The 8110-nt window shown below is 45.0% G+C and overlaps 1 non-coding gene across 1 annotated transcript; it reads left to right on the top strand.

The window, feature by feature from the left end:
• Nucleotides 1-560: 560 nt before the first annotated feature.
• On the top strand, nt 561-632 carry TRNAE-UUC (transfer RNA glutamic acid (anticodon UUC)). Its single transcript has one exon. It is a non-coding gene; the product is annotated as a tRNA-Glu (tRNA).
• Nucleotides 633-8110: the final 7478 nt, after the last annotated feature.

The raw sequence follows: 8110 nt of genomic DNA, 5'->3' as shown, positions 1-8110 counted from the left end.
TCCAGGCTTCCGGGCAGTCCTCGTTCCTGTTTTTTCAGAGGAAAAAGATCCACTTTCAGGGACGGGGTGGTGCCTGTGGCCAGCCTGGACCAGCGCTGAGGGGAAGGACGGATTCAGGCAAGGCATTGCGCGTCTGTGGGACACACCCTGTCGGGGGACACCGGCCAGGGCAGCGTGGCCTCCACTGCGCGGTGTTATGACGCCCCGCCGTCCTCACTTCTTCACCAGCCTCTAACGTTCAAACCCCAGTTCTTTCGGACTTTGCAGGAGCTCTAGTGAGGAATTGTGAACAATGACTCATCCAATCTAGTGTCTACATTGGTGTCGACATGGTACCTAGCACCAGGAGACTGGATGAGATCACGAAAAACGCGAGTATAGATTGAAGAAAGATTCAAAGGCCCCTGTAAGGAGAGAATACGAACCTGAGCAGTTTAAACGGCTGCAGACTCCGCGCAGGCGCAGGAGGAGGTTTGACGCCTACGGACGAACGTGATAGAGTGGGCGGAAGCCGACTGAGAAGACTCAATTTGTCTAGGTTTGCCTAGCTTTTCGTCGTCTCCCACATGGTCTAGCGGTTAGGATTCCTGGTTTTCACCCAGGCGGCCCGGGTTCGACTCCCGGTGTGGGAACGCCAAGATTTTAGAATGCGCATTTAGTCAATTTAGATTCCCAGTAACACGGAGAAGGAAAGTTTTTAGCCAAAACTATAATTCCACTTCAAAGCACGCGGGACGCACCGGGGCTGAAAGGAACCAAGGACCTACCCTGGTGCGGGTGTGCGGGTGTGAGGGTCAAGCTTCCTCAGACCCCAGCCACCTGCAGCAGGCGGCGGAAGGGACATAGCTGGCAACAGCGTCAAGTCAGTTTTTGAAATGAGAGATTAGGGCTGAGGTGAAGGAAAGCGGGGGAACCGAGTGGTGGCATGCCGAAATACACCCGCTGTTTTTTCTCCAGTATTTTCTCCTTGTACTGTGGAGATGAGCAAATGACCAAAAGAGTGCTCTTTTTTGAAAGAAAAAGGAAAGATGCAATTTTAGAACATTATAGGGGTTTTTTTTGTTGTTGTTGTTAGAGAGGAGGATGCCGGGAGAGGGAGGGAAGCATTACAGGGCTTTTAAGTTACCTAAAGTCATTCTAGGACAGCAAGATTTCTAGAAAATACATATTATTAAAGACAGGGTAGTTTAATGAACAATCTATTGTGTTTGGGATGCAGAGAGCTAACTAAACCAGTTTGGAAGGTGGGGAAGGAAATTAGATTATAACAAATACTGAGGCTCCAGTCGATGGCAAAACACAAAACAAAACAAAACCAACACATTTTCCTCTTAATACATTTATTTGACACATTGTGTTTTAAAAAAACTTTAAGAATTTGTGATATGCTAGATTAGAATTAGAAGTGTTAGTATTGACGTGTGACAGTTTCCAATTGTCGTGCAAATAAATGCATCCCTTTGTTATTAGATGAGATGTTATTACCTAAAATGAAGACTATATTTAAAGACTAAAATAAAGACTAAAACCTTTTTTTTTTTAAGAAGGAGTTTTGCTCTGTTGCCCAGGCTGGAGTGCAGTGGCGCGATCCTGGCTCACTGCAAGCTCCGCCTCCCGGGTTCACGCCATTCTCCTGCCTCAGCCTCCGGAGTAGCTGGGACTACAGGCGCCCACTACCAAGTCTGGCTAATTTTTTGAATTTTTTAGTAGAGACGGGGTTTCACCGTGTTAGCCAGGATGGTCTCGATCTGCTGACCTCGTGATCCGCCCGCGTGTCCTCCCAGAGTGCTGGGATTACAGGCGTGAACCACTGCACCCGGCCCACTATAATCTTATCTAATAATAAAATTATTTTTATTTTTATTATTTATTTATTTATTTTTTGAGACGAAGTCTGGCTCTTGTCCCCCAGGCTGGAGTGCAATGGCACGATCTTAGCTCACTGCAATCCTCCGGGATTCAAGCGATTCTCCTGCCTCGGCCTCCCGAGTAGCTGGGGTTGCAGGGGCCCACCACCACGCCCAGCTAATTTTGTATTTTTAATAGAGATGGGGTTTCCCCATGTTGGTCAGGCTGGTTTAGAACTCCTGACCTCAGGTGATCCACCTGCCTCGGCTTCCCAAAGTGCTGGGATTGCAGGCGTGAGCCACCACACCTGGCCTATTTTTATTTTTTGATTATTACTTTAGATTATTTTACTCAGATGATATTACAGAGTGCTTAATCAGGGATTATTTAAGTTTTTCTTAGGGTTTAGGGAAACAAGAAGGGGTTAGGCAGCTCTCACAGCTCCTGAGTCTAAGGGGCAAGGCCAGGGAGGGTAGCTGATGCCAGGGGCTGCCGGGCAGAAGCTGTGTGTTTGTTTTAAACTTGTTTTCAGGCCAGGCGCGGGGACTCATGGCTATAATCCCAACACTTTATGAGGCCGAGGTGGGAGTATCCTTTAAGCAGGAATTGGAGACCAAGACCAGCCTGCACAGCGTAAGGAGACACCGTCTCAAAAATAAAAATAATAATAATTAGCCGGGCAGTGGTGCGTGCCTGTAGTCCCAGTTGCTCAGGAGGCTGAGGTGGGAGGATCGCTTTGAGCCCAGGAGTTCGAGGCTGCAGTGAGCTATGATTGCTGCTGCACTCCATTCTGGGCTAGCGAGATCCTGTCTCCAAAAAGCAAGACAAAACTGCTTTCAGATGGCAGGTGAATTCCATTTATATGAAGGCTGTCACGTCTACTCATCCTATTAATCATTCATTTTCATAAAATAGAGTTTTGACCTTATGGATTTGACAGAAGCTTTCTTGAGATGCCTGTAATATTTGGTGGACTCAGAGCATAGAAGATATTTCTGAAGACAGGTACTTAATGATATGAAAAGGTTTAACTTTGTGGGGAGATGGTTACTTAAGTTATATTTGGCATTTTTATGGCTTTGTATTTTTGTAAAACATTTTGCCATAACTTCCATTCATCATCCTCATAGTCAGTCTTTAGATTCATAGACTATTTAAGCTGGAAAAGCCCTTAGCAGTCGTTTAACTGAGACCCTCGTTTTACCAGTGAAACATCTATTCTGAGATTTTATTTCTTTGATTCCCTAGTATTGGACTTTAGATTGTATCCACAAAAGATTGAATTCCTGCATGGTGCTCTAGCCAGACACCACTCCCTCCAAATCCTGGCTTCAAGGAGGGTCGCTTAGGGGGATTGAGTGCAGAGAAGATTCATGTAATTTTTTTTTTTTTTTTGAGACAAAGTCTCGCTCTGTCGCCCAGACTGGAGTGCAGTGGCGCGATCTCAGCTCACTGCAGTCTCTGCCTCCTGGGTTTGAGCGATTCTCAGGTCTCAGCCTCCTGAGTAGCTGGGATTTTAGGTGTGCACCACCGCGCCCGGCTAATTTTTATGTTTTTAATAGAGATGGGATTTCACCATGTTGGCCAGGCTGATCTTGAATTCCTGACCTCAAGTGATCCACCTGCCTCAGCCTCCCAAAGTGCTGGGGTTACAGGCGTGAGCCACCGTGCCTGGCCAAAAAAATATTCTTTTGTACTTTTGTCAGGATTCACAGTATAGCTACATAAACACAGTAGTAATTTTTCTACTTGAAGTTTTTTTTTTTTTTTAAATTCATCATATAATATAGTCATTTCTAGAAAGTGATGAGCTTAACCTGTTTGGGGTATTTGAACTAACCATGTGTTCCTGTATGCTTTCATTTTTGCATACAGTCATTAACTCTGAGAGATTCCGCATGAAAATTGCCTTGTGCCTCTCAACAAATGTGTTTATAGTCATGCAGATTCATATGTATGTTACCTCAGAGTATATCTGATGCTGCATGCAAAAATATCCTAAATAATTACAACATTAGCACTTCATATACTAATATGAAAGCAAATATGAATTTTAACTCACCCACACTGTAAAGCTGAATAACTTGGAAAAACACTGACTACTTGGAAAATCACTGGAACAAATAATCAAAAAATCAATTTGCAAACTTCTAGAAGACCACAGGGCACTGGGTAATCATCCCACATTACTTTGTGAAAAACAAAGCTTATCTGATGAATCTAATTTCCTTTTGTCACAGAGTGACAGCCACGGTAGGTGGGGGAGCAGTCAACATAATCTATCCTGATTTAAGAAAGCTTGGGATTTTGCACCTTGTTGTGTACTCATTAAGAAAATGCAGGTAAGGCCGGCACGGTGGCTCATGTCTGTAATCCTAGCACTTCGGGAGGCTGAGGTGGGCAGACAGCTTGAGCTCAAGAGTTCCAGGCCAGCTTGGGCAACAAAGTGAGACACCCTCCCAACCCCTACACCGTGTCTTCTCCCCGTCCCTGCCGCCTGTCTCTGCAAAAACCACAAATCTCTTCCTCCTGCCCCTTGTCTCTACAAAAAACACAAAATACAGCTGGGTGTGGTGGTGCACACCTGTAGTCCCAGCTACTCAGGAGGCTGAGATGGGAGAATGGCTTCAGCCTGGAAGGCAGAGGTTGTAGTGAGCCAAAATCGCACTGCTGCACTCCAGCCTGGGTGACACAGCCAGACTGTTTCAAAAAAAAAAGAAAGAAAAAAGAAGAAACAAAGGAAGGAAGGAAGGAAGGAAGGAAGGAAGGAAGGAAGGAAGGAAGGAAGGAAGGAAGGAAGGAAGGAAGGAAGGAGGGAGGGAGGGAGGGAGGGAGGGAGGGAAGGAAGGAAAGAAAATGTAGGTAAGACTATTCCTGTTTGATAGGGATACAGTCAGACTGAAGTTGGGGGCTCAGCTTTATGCAAATAGGCAACTTAAACACAGTATGTGCGAAAGTGACCTCTTTCTCCTTCCCAAGTCCTTTCCTACTTGAATTACTTATTTTTTAAAGTGTCATCAGGTTCTTCTTGTTTGAGTTACTTAATCTCTCTGTTCCTCAGTTGCCTAGAATCTAACATGGGGATAAGAATGGGACCTACTTCACAGGGTTGTGAAGATTAAATGACATAATGCGCATAAAAGGCTTAGCCCAGTTGAAGGCCATCACCATCATCATCATCATTGTCATCATCGGCATGTTTAGTCCCTCTTTCTCCTCCACTCTCACCACATCTAATTAAAGCTTATTTTATTTTACTATTTATTTATTTTATTATTTTATTAAATCTTATGTCTACCTCTTCAGTGGCGCTCACATATATTCTTATCTACTTCCCTGGCCACTCTGCTGATTTAAATCATCTGGTTCTCTGGACTATTGCAATAGCCACCACACTGGTTTCCCTGACCCCATCTTGCCCATCTTCTCTATCTTGCATTCTCCTGTCCGTTACAGTGCAGAGCTGAGCATGGTGCTTCCCTGCCCTAAACCTGAAGAGTTTGTCTTGCTGAGTGTTCCCAATCTTCCTTTGCAGCCTCATTCCTACCTCTTCCCTCCATGTATCCTAGATTCCTGTTAATTTCATACTGTTTCCTGTATCTGGCCTTTACTCATTTTTTCTTCTACTTGAGACGCTCTTATGCCCTTTCTCTAAATATCTACATCTTATCCATACTTTAAGGCTCAACTTGAACATCACATGGTTCCTATAGCTTCCCTTACCTCTCCTGAGGATGCTGGTTGCTTCTGATTCCCCTGGCATCTTGTGTACTTCTCTTCCTATACTTATTCCTTTCTGAAGTTAGGTCCTAGCTTAGGCGTCATTTCCACCCTGACTGTGGGTGAGATGCTTTCTCTGCACGTTTCCCTCTCATTGCGTTTACCACACTTGTTGTGGCCCTGCTAGATTGTACTCTCCAAGGCCAGTGCCGTGCACACAGTAAACACTTAATAAGCATGGTTGAAGGATGTGTGAGCAGGACAAGGACAGTATTGATTGGAGCACGTTAAGTTTCAAATTACGGAAAGCCATTGGAACTCCACTAGGAGAGGATCGTTGGCTAACGTAACCCAACTGTGGGAAGTAGAATGGGATGGCTGGCCTTGGGGACAATTAGAATCAGTGTTTCGTCTCTGTGTCTCTCTGTGTGTCAGATTTATTTTTAGCTATCATGGACCAACTTCTTCCACATGGCAAGAGATCTGGGCACCCTGGCTCAGTACTCATTCCTTCCTCCCAGCTTCCCCACCCAAGAAGGAAGGTCTTTCTTAGTTTCTGTTGGAAAGTGCTGGGGGAATGTGGCCTCGCCTAGGCCCTGGGCCCTGCCTGGGGTTGATGAATGTGGGGTATTATGATTGGCAGCTACCATTAGAACCACAAGGTAGAGAGGAAGGAGGAACTGGTATTAAAGTTAAGCCAAAAAAATTAAATAATGGTGGTTTAACATAAAGAGTGGTGATTTAACGTATTTACAAGGTTGCACAACCTTGTAAATATACTAAAAATCCCTGAATTGTAGAAGACTGAATTGTATGGAATCTGAATTATATCTCAATTAAGAAAAAACTAAGCCAGAGATGAAATCTTGCTGGCAAAAATAAGCATTTCTATATTCTTTATATTTGGGCTATTCATGTATTCAGCAAACATTTACAGTGTGTCTAGTATGTGCTGGCAGTTATCTAGATTTATGTTGTGTGGGAAATAGCACACACACAAACACACAAAAAGGGTAAGAAGGTTGGATTTCATTCTAAATGTGATGGGAAAGCTCTGGAGGTTTAGGTGTGGAGAGAGGTCCACCCCCTGGATGAGACTCCCTGGACTCTAGGGCCTTCTGGCTGGTGCTTTGCTGTGGTCAGCACAAACCACACCTTGGAAGGAAGATGAGACTGTTTTAAGAGGTCTCTTGAGATGGATTCCAGAACCCTCATTTTCAGAATTTGGCAAACTTGTCCAAAAATAAAGTTTTCCTTGTGGACTAACCCAGATCACATTATGCTTTGTTTTAAGGCTATTTGCCCAGAGTTAGCAAAACTGCAAAATTTGAGGGCACAGTTTCAAGACTGCCCTCACTTCTAACACCAACTGCAAGTTTGGGGGGGTTCCTAATACCACCCTCAGGTTTGATGATGTTCTAGAGGGATTCCAATAATGCAGTGGAAGCTGCAATATTCATGGTTATGGTTTATTATAGGGAAAGGACAGAGTCTGGTAGGGTTCTAGCTGCAAAACTTCTGTTGCCCTCTTTCCCTGTGGAGTGTGTGGACCCTCCTGATATTGATGTGTGACAAGATGCATGCAGTACTGACAACCATGAAAGCTCACCTGCACTTTGTTATCCAGAGTTTTTACTGGGGCTTTATTACGTGTGCATGATTGACCGACTGTCCGTGTGATTGAACTCAGCCTCCAACTTGACTAATACCATGTGACACAAAGCCCCCACTCTAAGGCACATGGATGGTCTTTCTAGCATGACCACCTCCCAACCTAAGACTACTGAGTATGGCCAGCCCCACCCCACAATCTGAAGTGATCAGCCCCTGCCCTAAACAAAGATACTCCTATGAAAAATGATATAGATTTCATCCCAGAAGCTGAAGGCAAAGGCCAGACCTCTCTTTGGGCAAAGCCAAATTCTCTCTCTTTTTTTATTTTTTTCCTTTTTTGAGATGGGATCTCGCTCTGTCACCCAGGCTGGAGTGCAGTGGCGTGATCTTCGCTTACTGCAACCTCTACCTCCTGGGTTCAAGCGATTCTCCTGCCTCAGCCTCCTGAGTAGCTAGGATTACGGGCATGCACCACCATACCTGGCTAATTTTTGTACTTTTAGTGGAGATGAGGCTTCACCATGTTGGCTACGCTGGTCTTGAACTCCTGATCTCAGGTGATCTGCCCGTGTCAGTCTCTCAAAGTGCTGGGACTATAGGTGTACACCACGACGCCTGGCCCAGCACTCATTATTTCTTCCAGTTTTCTTTTCAGTAGAGATGAAGGAGGAAGGATTGTCTCTTGCCACAAACTGTTTGCAAAAAGATAGGTCAGTGTTCAGAGCAGCAGCTCAAGGGAAACCTGGAACATGCTGGCTCTGACCTGTCTCCATCTCTTCTTCAGACTTTCCAAGGGGAAGTTCCCAAAAGAGGGGTGAGGAGGGGCTGGGAGGAGCAGCAAGTTTTATGGGAGGCCTGCCCTGTGTGCCCTGAATTTTAAAATGGAAACAGTAGATCCTTGGGGTGGATCTGATGCTCGGGATTTCTG

Source organism: Macaca mulatta, chromosome 17 (assembly GCF_049350105.2).
Source record: "Macaca mulatta isolate MMU2019108-1 chromosome 17, T2T-MMU8v2.0, whole genome shotgun sequence".
Lineage (NCBI taxonomy): Eukaryota > Metazoa > Chordata > Mammalia > Primates > Cercopithecidae > Macaca > Macaca mulatta.
The sequence above is the reverse complement of the archived record's forward strand: the minus strand, read 5'-3'. Positions and strand labels throughout refer to the sequence as shown.